The sequence below is a fragment of the Ruditapes philippinarum genome, unplaced genomic scaffold (genome assembly GCF_026571515.1).
Source record: "Ruditapes philippinarum isolate M1 unplaced genomic scaffold, ASM2657151v2 ctg321_1_1_1_1, whole genome shotgun sequence".
NCBI classification, from domain to species: Eukaryota; Metazoa; Mollusca; class Bivalvia; order Venerida; family Veneridae; genus Ruditapes; species Ruditapes philippinarum.
The window spans coordinates 51036-67723 of NW_026860898.1; the positions used below are offsets into that span (position 1 = coordinate 51036).

Here is a 16688-nt window from a genome sequence, read left to right on the forward strand (position 1 = left end):
TGGGGCATTTTCAAACTCTTTGAGGTATTTTCATGGCTTATCACAAAATCTAAAATAAGTATCTTGTATTTACATTTTTCACAGTTTCAGTGAAAGAAAAACACATAAAGTCCTAAACATATTTGCAAAGATACAAATCTATATTCAAAAAAAGGCTTTATCTTGTTTTAAAAGGGTTGTTCCTATAGAAAACAAAAGAGATTTTGAACTTTATTTTTTTATCTTAAAATGATAGACTTAAGTCATTTCTATTTCATTGATAATTTAGCATGAATGAAGGCATTTACGAAGGTTTAGCATGACAAGAGATATGGTCACACCTAAAACAAAGAAACTAAATCAATGTCTATGAATTAATCTGAGATATTTATGACCATTTGAGAATTTTATTGTTTTTAAATGTAACACCACTAAATTTGTAAAATACACTTTTCCTGTGTTGAATTATTAACTTTTGTTTAAGGAAAATTTAAAACTTAAGCTGCATAAAAGTGTTTGTATGTCATGTCATCTTGTTTTATGAAGGCTGACAGAACCCTATACTGTAGATGAAATAGGGGAAAAACGAAATACCTAAAAAATGCACAAAACTGCAAAATTGACTCAGTTTGATTTAGCCAGTTCATGGATGGTAGCGGCTAAACTTTAATGGCATTCTTATTATTGATAATGGTCAGATTATGCAATACAGCATAAACACAATGTATATATCACAGACAAAAACTACCTGTACACATCAAATAGCCCTTTCAGACGAAAAAAACAAAACAACAACGCACAAAATGGCTTCTTTTTCTACATCTTTTATGTAATTGGTGCTGTATGTAACATTGAAATTCCTATCAATTAGAACATGGTAAAGCGAGGTTCGTAATCGTCAATTAACAATTCCGTTAACTACTTTCTCCCTATCATATTCCTTACTTTCTGTTTAACTGATAACCATTTAAAATTTAAAAACAAATGGTTTTGGATAAAAGAGCAATTTTTTTTTTTTTTTTTTTTTAAGTGTAACCATCTACTGGCACCTGTGTAAGCGCCTGATAAATTTAAAAACTAACAGGACCCATCTATAAAGGACCAATATAAAGTAATGAAAAAAGAACTGAGGTTTGCCGGTACCAAATGTTTCAGGGTTTAAAGATTTATTTGGAATCCTGTTAAATTGTTTTACAATATCAGATGTTAATGTGTTATCAATGTTTTTTTGTAAATGCCCAAAAAAGCGAAATAGCATAAAACCTTCACTGTAATACATTTGCCAGAGGAAAACTTAATAATTATTCTTGCCTATTATGTCAAAGTCATTGGAAATGCAAAAAAAACCACTTAGAATGGCCACTTCATGGCGTGAAATACCCCCGCATACCACTTTGTCAGAAATGAACGGTGACCATTTAAAGCTCAAAGACAACCTCCCTGCAAAATCTGAGGTTACCAAGCCAGTGCATTGCTAAGTAATGTTTTCTACATGCTTCAAATGTGAAAATGTCAAAATAAATACACTGCGGACAGGCATTCTTAAGCATTTGAGACGACAAGCTTATTATAGTAAAATCCCTGTGACCTTGACCTTTGACACACTCACCTAAAAATCAAAAGGGGTCATCTACTATGAAGACTTTTGACCAAAGCCTTCTTAAGCAATCGAGCGGACAAGCTTTTTTAGTCAAGGGCCCTGTGACCTTGACCTTTGACCAAGTGACTTCAAAATCAATAGGGGTCACCTAATGGTCATGATAAACCTCCATGCCAAATATGAAGACTGTGGGTCAAAGGATTCTTTTACAGTCAACGTCTTACCATTTAATGTTTTACAGTCAATAGCTTACAGTCAATATCTAACAGTTAATGTCAATGTCATAATACTGTTTTACTAGTCAATGTATTGTAGCCTATGTGTACATGACTTGTGATTTAATCCATCTTTCTCCTTCACTTTTTAAAAAATGAAATCAACCCCAACTGAGTGACAACAATTTGAAATTGACAGTTTCCTGCTTATCCCTAATTCACTCTGACACTAATTTATATAATAATTATGATATTCTGCTTTCCTTCACAGTTTAATTGCCATAATTTCACTCCCTCTTCTATGGATAAAGAACAGCATTTAGCCTTGCTTAAATATACTGATAATGTTTGTTCAAAGAGCCGCAGTCAGATGCTATTCATGTAAGGCAATGGCGAGAAATCTTCCCATGAAAACTTGTTTAACCTTGTAATAATAGATATACCAGCAAAATTGAAACATTTTCTTTTCATTTTCTGTGCTTTTCACCTAAAATGTGTCTTTTTTAACGTGTCTACACATAAACTCCTACTTCATGTTTTTTTTTTTAGATAATAAAATTTTCAAGGGTTTTATATTCATTATTTTAAAAAAGCGAAGGGGAAAAAAAAAGAAGAAAATTTCAAATAAACATTTCAAAGTGGTTTTGATGAGACAACAATTGGCAAGGTGTAAAAAGTTTGAAGTAATACTGAGAAAATGATGTGGATTTAATTGACAGCCCGTGTGTATAAATGTGCATAAAACATGAAAATCTGTATACAAAAGGTCATGAGAAACACAAAGTAAAGTTTGACAGATTTGCATTTTATATCTGAGAAATTGCTATCTTCACTGATAAAACATTTAAAGACATGATTGAAAGTGACGTTATTTTATCTTCGGCTCCCACTGATTTGTCTAAACCTTATTTTTTTTTTTTAAATAAGATAGGTAAAATGACAAATTTCTATTAAAAGCCAGAGATAATTTTCTTTCCAGTGTCTTGGCAGAATACTGGAAAAGTGTCAATCTCCTAGCTCGTATCATCTTGTGATTTAGCCAGAATACAATAAAAAAAAAAAAAATGAAGATAAAATTTATAATACCAGACTGTCTGTGAACGATTTTTTTAAAAATAGGTTAAAATTGAAAGAAAAAGGTATATTCCATGAGACAAACTTTTTCTCTTTTTTTGTTGTTGTTTATTTTTTAAGGAGTGAGGGGGGTGTTTGTTTTTATGCAAATCTCTGCAACAAAATGGGACATGCAAGTGTAATCTGCAAACTTTAACTAACAAGTAAATAATTATCTATTCTAAAGCATTACTTAAAACCGAAAACCTTTGTGTAGGGCTATACAGCAATTATGCATTTTGTAAATATTTGGAAAAAAGTGATCCCTCGGAAGCATTAAAAACAGCAAAATAACATCAAAATTGCAGACAGTCTGTACATGAGGGATAATGAAAAAGTGCGACATCCCTCACATTGTAAGTCAACCTTGTGGCTAAAACAATGGACAGAGGAGGGGCACCTGCACTGAAGGATCTGTCCGTCATAAAATATGAGAAGAAACAAAACAAAGCAACAAAAACATGATAATTAGCTAACATATTACCATCATAAACTGACAATATTTTGATCAATCTATCAAGAAATATTAACAGAGAAAACAACAAAACATTTTTATGCTATCTGACTTTTTCACACTGAAAAATATGTTTACATAATACAATGACAAAAAACATCTATCTTTATCACACTTTATTTGATTTTTTTTTATTTGCAATCTTCCATGTTAATTGAGAGGATTTTAAACCCTTAACCACTGCTGTAACCAAGAGTGGTCAGTATAGGGCCAGATCAGCCTGTACTCAAACTTAGCATCAAACAAAATGTTTGTTTTTCTGGGATTTTTTCATACTGATTTTTAACACGTTTTGGTCATATATCTCTGCAGTCAATCCACCTAACCAGCTTTCCAATTTCTCCGCAAGTGACCAAGCACTAAATTCCTATATGATTTTTGAATCAGAGGTGAGAGACAAAAAGGACAAATAACACCTTATTCGAGGATTAAATTAGCAACCCCTGGATTGAGAAGACTAATCAAAGAATATAGCCTGAATATAGACTGCATAATTCAGAATTCAAGAAAAAAGAGTCGGGACCTAGCCGGCTTTCATGGTTAACTAACCAGTAATAACTAATTTCACTAATCCCACATGATTTCTGATTCATAGGCGAGAGACAAAATGGAGAAATAATGTCTTGTTGAAGGATTGAACGAGCAACCGTGGATTACTTATCTGATCCTCTTCCTACTGAGCTGAAGGGGAAGACCAATCCAACAATATAGGCTGGATATAGACTGACTAATCCAGAATCTAACATGCAACAAAATAGAGTCCTGAAAATGCAGGTCTGAATTTGCTATACTTGTTCATGCTATCATTATTGCAGTTAGTGCTTACAGGGGTTAATTAGTTAACAATACACTTGATAAACTAGAGCAATAGCTTAGGCAACAGATGTTTAGGCTGTTTATTGATTTCTGCATACTTTATAGCCATCATGTGTAAACAAACACATACATTTAACAAACATGTCATACTTCATGTCCCTGTTAATTACATGTTTGAACAAAGTCTGTGATGAAAGTTTTGTATTAAAATGATTCTTTTTCTTTCGATAGATTTAAAGTCACCAGAACTCTAAAAAGGTCAAAATAATTTTTTTCCAGCTTTATTGGTTGAGGATCTGACTGTTGCAATGTTCACAAACCCAGTCCATTACTCTAATGCAATGTTCACAAACCCTGTCCATTTCTCTGTTGCCATGTTCACACACCCAGTCCATTTCTTTGTGGCTATGACCCAGTCTGTTACTCTGTTGCAATGTTCACAAACCCAGTCCATTACTCTAATGCAATGTTCACAAACCCTGTCCATTTCTCTGTTGCCATATTCACACACCCAGTCCATTTCTTTGTGGCTATGACCCAGTCTGTTACTCTGTTGCAATGTTCACAAACCCAGTCCATTTCTCTGTTGCCATACTCACAAACCCAAGCTATGTTCACAAACCCAGTCCATTACTCTGTTACAATGTTCACAAACCCTGTCTAATTTCTTTGTTGCAATGTTCACAAACCCAGTCCATTTCACTGTTGCATAATGTTTGCAAACCCAGTCTGATTTCTCACAAACCCAGGCTATTACTCTCTTTCAATGTTCACAAACACGTTTCAATCTTTCTGTTGCTTTTTCCTAATGCCTTAGGGTTTTTATTTAAACAACAGAATTAGAAAGAAATTTTGCCCAGCAAACTCACTTGATCTGTACTTTCTAGGAAGGCTAAAGATCATTTCAGCAAGGGTACCAAGAAACAATAGAAACAGATCTGTACAGGAGAAAATGAGATAAAATATGGAAAAGTACTTATAATATCATGTATAAGATAAATATTAGTCATCAGTTGGGAAAATTCTAATATGTAACAGATGCCATATTGCACTGTAAACTGCTTCACTTAATTTATATTAATTTGCAATTTACATATTGTTACCTAATTTACATATTTAAGGTAGAAAGTTCTAGACCAATTTATTATATAAGGCTGTGCATGTTCTGGAAATGAGTCTTCTTGGAATTTTTAGTGAAATTTTCGTATTTTGAACATTTTCGAACAACAACTCTAGATAAACAGAAACATAAAGAGAAAGGTAGGACTTATGAAGCATTTCTTTAATTTTTATTTGATTTTAAGTTATATATGCTAGACCTTCTTTTGTGTTAAATTTGCAATTAAAGGAGCAAAACTTCACAAGTAACTCATGTTCAGGGCATTTTTGCTTTGAGTGCCAGCTGTAAAGACATCTAGGCAATGTCATCAGTTTAGAGCCCTACAAGCATGCACATTCATATAGTCTGACTGGTCTGTAAACTGACTGTTGCTCATTTTTGTGTGTTTTTTTTTAAGCAAAATCCCTTAAACTGCTGCTCAATTTTTGTGTGTGTTTTTTAATAGCAAAAAAACCCTTAAACTGCTGCTCAATTTGTGAGTGTTTTTTTAATAGCAAAATCCCTTAATCTGCTGCTCAATTTTTGTGTGTGTTTTTTAATAGCAAAAAAAACCTTAAACTGCTGCTCAATTTGTGTGTGTTTTTTTAATAGCAAAATCCCTTAAACTGCTGCTCAATTTTTGTGTGTTTTTTAATAGCAAAATCCCTTAAACTAGTAATCAGTTTTTTCTTTTTTGATGACAATTAGTACAAACTACTTCTTATTTCTTTGTTTACCAAGAAACTATTGCTCTTGCTCTTTTTTTTTTGTTATCTCCTAAATTTTTGTTATCCCAGAAATAACTGCTCAATCTTATGTAAACCCTAAAAGTACTGCTCATTTTTTGTAATCCCTGAAAATACACTGCTCAGTTTTTTGTTATCCCAGAAACTATACTGCTCAATTTTTGAAATTAGATAACAAAGTCCCTGAAATTTCCAAATGGACAGATACAAATTCAAAGCATTACACATCTATTATATAAATTCAACAGGTAGTGGATAAAGGTATCAGAGTTGGTCTTTTAAGAAAAAAATATATTTCAGTGTTAAAAGGAGTTAATTTTGTAAAGAAAACATTCAATTATATTCTTCTCGCTGCACATGTGAGGCGGGTAACTCGTAACAAAGAACTCTTTTCTTAACCGCTAGCACCTAACCGCTACTTAAAGCAAAAAACAAAACCCAGATCTTAAATGATAAAATTTCAGATACTCATCCTTAAAGTTGTCAAATTGTTTTAAACCCATTTCTGCTTACACTTTTAGTAAGAAACCTATAATTATAAGAACCATTCTAATCAATTAAAGCTGGTTGCTCACATTCCAAATCCTTTATCTACGAGGTGTCATTTTCCCAAAATTGGACATGCGTTGGGCCGCAGAATTCATTGGTGGTTTCACTAATTGTGATTTGATTACCATGCTCTAAATGACTCTTTTTATGTTTTTCAATTACCACCTATTTATGTTTTTCAATTACTAACCATTCATAGGGCATACGCTGTAAACATGATACTGTTTATATAAGGGAGAAGAAAAAAAAAGGTTATTTTTGGCTATTTGCAATGTTAACAAGTTTAAATACCTAGCATTTCAAACCTTAATAATCATCAAAAAGTCTTATTCTTCCTGAAATCATGACACTTGGTTAATATACAGACACTTTTACATTAATTACCAAGATTTTTTACCACCTTTCAGTTAAATCATTTAAACTTGATTCAATTAAAATACAACACAGGTTAAAGGTCAAGATCATATAATACAACAATGGTTGTATGGAAATAGAAGATAATTTAGTCAAAATCACAAAAAATGGCATCAAGATAAGGTCACATGGGTAAAAACAAAGGTAAAGGTCACTATAATGGATGATATAATTGTAAGTTGCATAGTTACAACAAAGGTTAAGGTCACATGGATGTTAATAAAAATTGTAAGATGAAGGTTCCATAGTGAAAACAAAGGTTAAGGTCACTTAAATGGCTGAAATAATTGTAATGAAAGTTGCATTGAGAATACAAAGGTTAAGGTCACATGAGTAAAAACAAAGGTAAAGGTCACTATAATGGATGATATAATTGTAAGTTGCATAGTTACAACAAAGGTTAAGGTCACATGTATGTTGATAATAATGTAAGGAGAAAGAAACAAAGTGAAATCAAAGGTTAAGGTCACCATGATGAATGATAAAAGTTAGGTAAGGTAAAAGTTACATAGTATTTATGGATGCTAATATAAATGTCAAAAATTGAAGAATGAATGCCTATTTAAATACAATAGCTGATGACAATAGTAATGGTAATGAAAAAGGGAAACAAAGTTGAAGGTCATTTTATGAGAAATAGTAAGCACAACAAAGTTCAAAGTCAATCATGGTTAACAATTGCAATTACTAATATAAGAATATAAATGAAAATATTTTTTTTATATAAAAACAGGTCCTGGAGTAATATGACAATCTTTTATGGCTACAAATCATTGATTGAATGCTAAATTATGCATTAAACGATTTTAATAACACCATATATATTATCACCTCAAGTAAACTGCAACTAATTTGGTCTTAATTACCGACTCAATCTACCATTTGATACTTAGACATTGTTAAAATGGCTTAAAATGTTATATAAAGCACTGTTGCGGCCATAAAATCATGCAATATTTCAATATTTACATGGATATCAACCCTCGGATACCTACCGCATGCTTGGGAATATCATTTTATCTTTACGAGTAACAGCTGATTATGGAAAAACTATCAATATGTGCACAGTTTCAACTGCAGCTGCTAAACACACTATCATTATACTGCATTGTATATTGATCATGATTAAAAAAAAATGACCTTGAAGCAAGGTTAATGTCACCCTATTCAGTAGCTATTGTGTACATTTCCTTTCTCATCCACATCATATGCATATATTCCAAGGTTTTCTTTATCAACAGATTGGCGATCCATATCATTGTTTGAAATGCTGTTAAAATTGGTTGCATTTACAGTCTGTAGATTAAAGTATCCCCCTTGACTCTTGGCCAAACCAGTTGATTTCGTTGGCACATCTATTGCCCAAGATGAAAAATGAAAACCCTGACAATGCCCAACATACCTTTAATGTTTTTTATCCTTAAGCAGACCAGAGTCCTATTGTTTTAACTTGAAATCTCCAGTCTAGGTAAGGTCTGTTGGACTTTTGAAAATGGTCAAGACCCATCCCAATCAACCTGTTACCACCCAATTGCAAGACTTACTTTTTTATTGATTTACAAACATTTGAAGTAATTATTACATATTCAGTAATAGTTAGTTAGCTGATATTCTTATAGGTGACCATGAAAAGAAATTCTACAATTTTTTCCAAAAGCCTATTTAAACTCAATATCCTATCTAGTATGAAACTTCTTGAACATGATTTTGAACTTTCGACTTGCATATTATCCTGTTCTTCATTCTGTTAGGGCTTGTACTTATTCATGTGACATTTTATAATTGCATTTATTAAGTTATTCATGCTTTATGGACTGGCATTTATGATGTTACTCATGCTTTATGGACATGTATTGATTCTGTTATTTTTGTGACATTTAGAGACATATTTATTTTGTGAATCATGCTTTATGGACTTCTACTTATTCTATTATTCATGCTTTATGGACTTCTACTTATTCTATTATTCATGCTTTATGGACTTGTATTTATTCTGTTATTCATGCTCTAAGTACGGAGCCCCTAAGGTGACATTTTCAACACTTTTTCCCCGGCATTTAATTCGTTTTTACGAAATATTATTTCGTAATTACGAAATATTATTCGTAATTACGAAATATTAATTCGGTTTTACAAAATATTAATTCGTAATTACGAAATATTAATTCGTAATTTCGAAATAATAATTCGTTTTTACGAAATATTAATTCGTTTTTACGAAATATTAATTCGTAATTACGAAATATTAATTCGTTTTTACGAAATATTAATTCGTAATTACGAAATATTAATTCGTAAAAACGAAATTTATTTGTTCCCATCAGCAATGTTTTAATTTTTGAGGTTATTAATCTTTTCTGACATGTTTCTTTAAAAAGAAACATGCTATATTATTACTTTCTTTTATCATATACACATTAGTTAAACTAAAAGGGGGGCTCCAGATTTTAACTCATCTAATCAATTTAAAAAAGTATATTTCTTTACAAGTTATGTGATCATAAAAAAGCATAATATTTGATTTCAAAACTCAATAACATCAACAGAACGATGGATTTGAAGCACAGGACCCCCATTTAAACAAAATTTTCCTAGCGCTGTACAACCACGGCAGTGGCGGCAACGCTATTGAAAGCCGATTATTTTAATTTAAGTGTACATAAGTGTTAAGTTGTAAAACTTGGGGAGAGAAAAAAGCACTATTTATATTGCTTTAACATGCCTGCTATTTAGTCAGGAACTTAGTGTTAAGTCCTTCTTTATAAATATTACCAAAATTCTTTTACACCCTAGAAAAAAAAATCGTTTTTACGAATTATTATTTCGTATTTACGAATTATTATTTCGTAATTACGCAATAACATTTCGTTTTTACGAATTATTATTTCGTAAAAACGAAATAATATTTCGTAAAAACGAATTAATATTTCGTAAAAACGAATTAATATTTCGTTTTTACGAAATAATATTTCGTAATTACGAATTAATATTTCGTAAAAACGAATTAATATTTCGTAAAAACGAATTAATATTTCGTAATTACGAATTAATATTTCGTTTTTACGAAATAATATTTCGTAATTACAAATTAATATTTCGTAAAAACGAATTAATATTTCGTAAAAACGAATTAATATTTCGTAATTACGAATTAATATTTTGTAAAAACGAATTAATATTTCGTAAAAACGAATTAATATTTCGTAATTAAGAATTATTATTTCGTAAAAACGAATTAAGTTCCGGGAAAAAAAGTGTGGAAAATGTCACCTTAGGGGCTCCGTATCTAAGGACTTTATGACATTTAGAAACACATTTATTGTTCAAATCATGCTTCGGACTTTCATGCTTTATGGACATGTATTTATTCTGTTATTAATGCTTTAAGGACTTTATGACATTTAGAAACATATTTATTCTGTTATTCATGCTTTATGGACTTCTACTTATTCTATTATTCATGCTTTATGGACTGGTATTTATTCTGTTATTCATGCTTTATGGATTTGTATTTATTCTGTTATTCATGCTCTTAGGACTTTATGACATTTAGAGACACATTTATTTTTCAAATCATGCTTTATGGACTTTCATGCTTTATGGACATGTATTTATTCTGTTATTAATGCTTTTAGGACTTTATGACATTAAGAGACACATTTATTTTGTAAATCATGTTTTATTGACTTTCATGCTTTATGGACATGTATTTATTCTGTTATTAATGCTTTAGACATATTTATTTTGTAAAACATGCTATATGCACTTTCATGCTTTATGGACTTGTATTTATTCTGTTATTCATGCTTTATGGACTTGGTATTTATTCTGTTATTCATGCTTTATGGACTTGGTATTTATTCTGATATTCATGCTTTATGGACTTGTATTTATTCTGTTATTCATGCTTTATGGACTTGTATTTTTTCTGTTATTCATGATTTATGGACTTGTATTTATTCTCTTATTCTGTTATTCATGCTTTATGGACTTGTATTTATTCTCTTATTCATGCTTTATGGACATGTATTTATTCTCTTATTCATGCTTTATGGACTTGTATTTATTCTGTTATGCATGCTTTATGGACTTGTATTTATTCTGTTATTCATGCTTTATGGACTTGTATTTATTCTGTTATTCATTCTTTATGGACTTGTATTTATTCTGTTATTCATGCTTTATGGACTTGTATTTATTCTGTTATTCATGCTTTATGGACTTGTATTTATTCATGCTTTATGGACTTGTATTCATTCTGTTATGCATGCTTTATGGACTTGTATTTATTCTGTTATTCATGCTTTATGGACTTGTATTTATCCATGCTTTATGGACTTGTATTTATTCTGTTATGCATGCTTTATGGACTTGTATTTATTCTGTTATTCATGCTTTATGGACTTGTATTTATTCTGTTATTCATTCTTTATGGACTTGTATTTATTCTGTTATTCATGCTTCATGGACTTGTATTTATTCTGTCATAAGGACTTTATGACTTTTTCAGCCTTATTTATTCAGTAATGTTATTCATGCTTTTATAACCTCTAATATACATGAATTCTCCATAAATCCTACTTTTTCATATACAAAAATTTAGGACATAATTAAATTGTTGTATTTCCTCATAACCATGATTTTACTACAATTTTACCATAATCTCCATAATAATGACTTGGCATGAAAGTTACTTACAACTGTTTTGCACCTAGCATTTCATAAATCACTTTAAAAAACTGATGTACAGTAATGGGATGATTTTAGAATATATTTTCTCATATACAAGTACATTTTGTGTTTTGGACTTACAAAATTCTATTCCCATGAACTTAAAGTATACAATTATAAAACAAATAAGCATGATTCATACGAAAAATATAATTCTGCACAATAATTATAAGACTTTGCAAGTTTTCCCATACACATATTAGGAGTATTATATAATGATATAGCATATCTCTATATTTAAAGTTAAAACATATACCTTACATAATTGCACCAATATGTATTGCACCCTTAAGATATATAGGTAATAATTAAAAGCCCATGCAAAATTATCAGGGTATGTAAAATGTATAACTTTAAAAGTTCATTTGAAAATAGGCTACAGTATTTTATATACCGGAAGGAAGAAACCTTACAAAGGAAGAACTTATCAGCAACATTATTTCTTTGAAAAAATTTATTTCATTTAACACTTTATTTCACTTAACCCCTTTTAAAGGCCCATTACGCTTCAGATTTTAATGCTATCATTTTTATTTTTCAAAAAACATTTTTGGTATCATATTACAGTTTCCAAAAATTACTCATTTGCCATATAGATGATAAATCTTTGCTTCTTTTCTTCTGTTGGCAATTGCTATAAATTATTAATGAATAAGTATTTTGTGTGGAAGTCAAAATACTACTTTATTTACATTTCACTACCTTTACAACACTTTATTGCGAATTTAGCACTACTTCTGTCATTATCTGAAGCTGTAACAATTGCTCTAAATCCATTATTAAAACATTATTCAACACATGTTTGATATTTTTAAAGAATTTTATAAATACCGATTTCTGAGGCATCATTTGCTCTTAATAAACAAGGACTCTAATAAGGTCTTATGATGACTTTAAAAGTAAACTTCCATGAAGGAAATGCCTAAAGAAGTCCATATTTGCTGTCAAAAGAATACGTTTTTGGACCTCAAGAACTCTATGATGTCTTGGAATAAATCATAATCGCCTCTTTTGGAAAAACACTGCTTTAAAATAAAATGATGTGGGCACTTGGGGGAAAGCATCTGTATGCTTTTTGCTTTAGTCACACTGACACACTTTAAAGCTCATATGGCTACTCTAGCATACTCTTGTGCCCTTTCTTGCATTGCATCGGGCGCAAGATGGCACCCAAATAGAACAACCAGCTTGCTGCATGGATTCCTTTGTTGGGATAATTGATTTTAAGGGAACATTTTATGACTCTAGGATTCAAACTCAACACTACAATCCAAGCAATACCCATTTCCACAACTATGACCTTATTTATGAAATTAGCCTTATCAAAATCATATAGATATGTGCTATATCATGAAACCCTTGTACTGCATGACATACTCACCGAAAAAAAGAAGGTTTAAAACTTTGTTTGTACTGCTCATGTTATGAATGAGGAAAGGTTAATTTATCATAGGCAATTATCATGAATAACAAAAGCTACTGTAAAATCATAAATTTCATCAGGCCCCTTAACTTTCAAGGCCGATCGAATGTTTAATTTATTAGGAATATTTAATTGCCCGTGTTAATATAAAACTTTCGTGATGTCTATTATAACCGTTAGAATGATATCCTTACGGATGAAAACCTTTCAAAAACTGTCAAAAAACTTAAAAGGTGTAACATAATTTACAATTACACTCCATTGTGCAAGTATGATGTATACAGAGAAAGTTTATCTCCGTGTTTTCCCACACTTTCACAGGTATAATAGTGACAGTTATAGCATGGGGTCGTAATCTCCAGGTCTCCAACCCTCTTCAATACCTTGTAGCTATTACTGGTAGTGAACTCAATCTGGTTAAGATAACAGTTTGTTTTATGGCAATTTAACGTGACAGTTACTTTAGAAGCGAATAATTTAAAACGATATATTTCCTTTCCCCGATGGTAAAATTTACAAAATTCACTAAAAAATTCAAAATTCTGTTTTTTGAGTAATACAAAGGTCTGACAACGTAGATTAATTAATAATTCTTCACATCCCAGATAGCACTTCCCTTGTTATAATTATATGTATCAAAATGAAAACTATTAGAGGTTTTCTGCAAGAACAGAAATTGAATTATAGAGCTGAATAACAAAATTGCAGAGTATCATATAGAATAATTGCCGTTTACAGTCAAAAGTATACCATGCTAATTTGGGAAACACTCATTTTGATACAGTTATGTCTTAAAATTGACAAAAGTCCCACAAATATTTTATGGCTTAAAAATTAGCCATGTCACAGAAAGGCACTTGAAAGTGATTATAAATAGCCTATGATTAAGCAACTATCTTTTAAAACCTATTTCTTATAAACATGCCCAAACAAGACTTTAATGCACTAATATTCAGTCTACATTACATAGTGTTTAACGTAATTGTTTCAAATACAGTTAAACCTGTGATAAAGTGCACCATCAAATAAAAGACCATTATATAATATAAAGAAACCCTTCAACTGAATAACCCTTACAAGTTTCACAGTATTTCAAAATAGCCTATCCAGGATCAATATATCTGAAACAGTTTGCATACATATTCAAGATCAATTGCAAACTATTGCTTTTTACATCCAAATATTTGCTGCTGTTAAATGTATATACAAATCCCATTTTAGAAATTACATCTCAGGAATCCTGTAAACACAAATATCTTGTTTTCTTCTTTTATTTACTGAAACAACTTAATAATTAATTAAAATTTTACAGGGCTAGAATTTAACATTTTATTCCACTTGCAAATTTTGCAAGTACATAATTATACAAGAAATTCTAACTTGGCAAAAAAAACAACAGACGGAACTTGCATTTTTTACAACAAGGTATTTACCAATATACCTAAATGTACATGATTGTACAAATTCTTAATTGTGCAATTGGTTTTCCCCATGAATTGCCTTTGAAGATGACATTTACGTTAAAAATTTCATTTCTTTTTACAAAGTAATTATATATCAATTTATGTTCATTAACTATCTGCTACACTAGCAAAAGTTTGAAAGAAAAGTTAAAGGAAACTTACTGGGATTTTGACTTGCATTTTTGCAAGTTTGCTGTTGTTTAATTTAAGCCCTGAAAGATTTATTTTCATAATAATTTTTTTTTAACATATTCAGGTAAATTTTTTGGGTTTTTTTAAATTCTCTCTTACAGCCTGGATCATTTCTCAGATCAACTTCTTTTTTTCCTCTCTCACCAAATCATTTCAATAAGAGACAGGCTGTGATAAAAAATTAACATCTCTAGCTCTTCTAGGGGCGATGTTGACATACAGGTTCAACTGTACTCCTACCGTGTCAGTAAATCATCATATACATTTCAACAGATGAAGAAATTAAATTTTTAGACAGTCATCAAAATATCATATAATATGTATCATGTCCTCATTTTAATGGATCATGTGTCCCAACTAATCTAATCCATCTACATGTAAAGCTGTGTTTTTTGGTTATTTAAAGTCCTTGCTATTAATTTTCTCTTTCTGAAATACATACAATCGCCTTGTGCATCTTTTGATTTTTGAATTTTCAGTTATATAAAAATCAAAATGCTTAAACTGCCAATAGAATACAGTATTATATAGCATCTGGTCAGATGTCACACATCTGTAGACTGGCCTAGTTATATAGGACTGTCCTAACTTTACAAGACACATCTGGCTGTACAATAAAGGTAGCCTAGCTGCATACAGTTGGCCTAAATCTGGGTCCAAGTTTATTAAGAATTTTTCTTCTCAATTTTAGATCTCAGGTATTTGATTGGTCACGAACCAGTACAGAATGTAGTTGCACCAATGAAAATCCTGAGATTTCAGAAAGAACTCAGGAAAAAGTTTTATAACCTCAAGGCCAGTACAAAAATTGAGCTAACTTATTCCCCATACAACTGAGCAAGTTGTTTTATAGAAGCAGCCTAGCTCCAGACAGCTGGCCTAAATCTGTACAGCTGACCTAGCTCTCTATCCATATATACAGCTGGCCAGCCTATCTCTCAAAGATAGTTCTAGCTCAAATTTGCAGTTAGAACAGGCCTGCTATATAGAGGAGCTTTGTTATAAACCCAATCAACTAAATGACCTTGAAAATGTTAATACCATGTGACCATGGTCCTTTAAAGTATTACACCATTGACATGCAAGAATTTTGGATAATGAAATTTATGCACATATTTGTATATTAATTGTACTTTTGTGTATTTTTAGCTAAAACCCAGACTAATTAGAATCAAATTTATGTACACAGTTCTGTTTATAACCTATTTGCAATACACAGTCACATACTAAACATGAATAGAAAAATCACATTTTCAGCGTTAATAAAATAGCTGAATCTGAATCTTCTTAAATACAAAATGTGAGACAAAATCTAATAGGCTGACACTGAGGACCGCAATAACATATTCTTCTAAATTTATCCACTTACCACATTCTTGCATTGAAGCTATAAAATCAGGCCATGGTTGGCGCACAATGACAATCTTATGACATGATGAGATTACATTGTCTTTACCCACAATCCTCGGCTCTACGCAGAGGTCCCCAAATAATCACAGCTTCTAAAATTATAAAAAAAAAAATACTTTATAAATACGAAGATTAATCAAACTAAATCTTAATCAAGTTAAATACCTATCACTTAACATGACCTTACCGCATATAAAGGGTTGCCTGCCTGATTTATGCAGTTATCACAATATATATCTTGTATATTTTGTGCTCACAGCAAGTTCATGTGTCGCAGAATTTCGTGACCAAACTTTAAATTTTATAGCTCAATACATGAGATATATTGAGTACAATTTATGTCTTTAATTAGTTTGCTAAGTCTCTTTAGATGTTCCTTATATAAATCCATTTGCCTAACCCCTCAAGTTTTATAATCACATGT

At 30.9% G+C, this 16688-nt stretch overlaps 1 protein-coding gene and 1 long non-coding RNA gene across 2 annotated transcripts in view; one reads left to right on the forward strand and one right to left on the reverse strand.

Annotated features, from left to right (window-relative positions):
* Positions 1-16688, forward strand: part of LOC132713790 (delta-like protein B) — a 98319-nt gene that overhangs the window by 4176 nt on the left and 77455 nt on the right. The window lies entirely within an intron of this gene.
* The window catches only part of LOC132713791 (uncharacterized), a 52861-nt gene that overhangs the window by 4052 nt on the left and 32121 nt on the right, over positions 1-16688 (reverse strand). The window contains exon 6 of the long non-coding RNA XR_009623483.1: positions 16224-16356. This is a non-coding gene — a long non-coding RNA (uncharacterized LOC132713791). The remainder of the gene's footprint in view (positions 1-16223; positions 16357-16688) is intronic.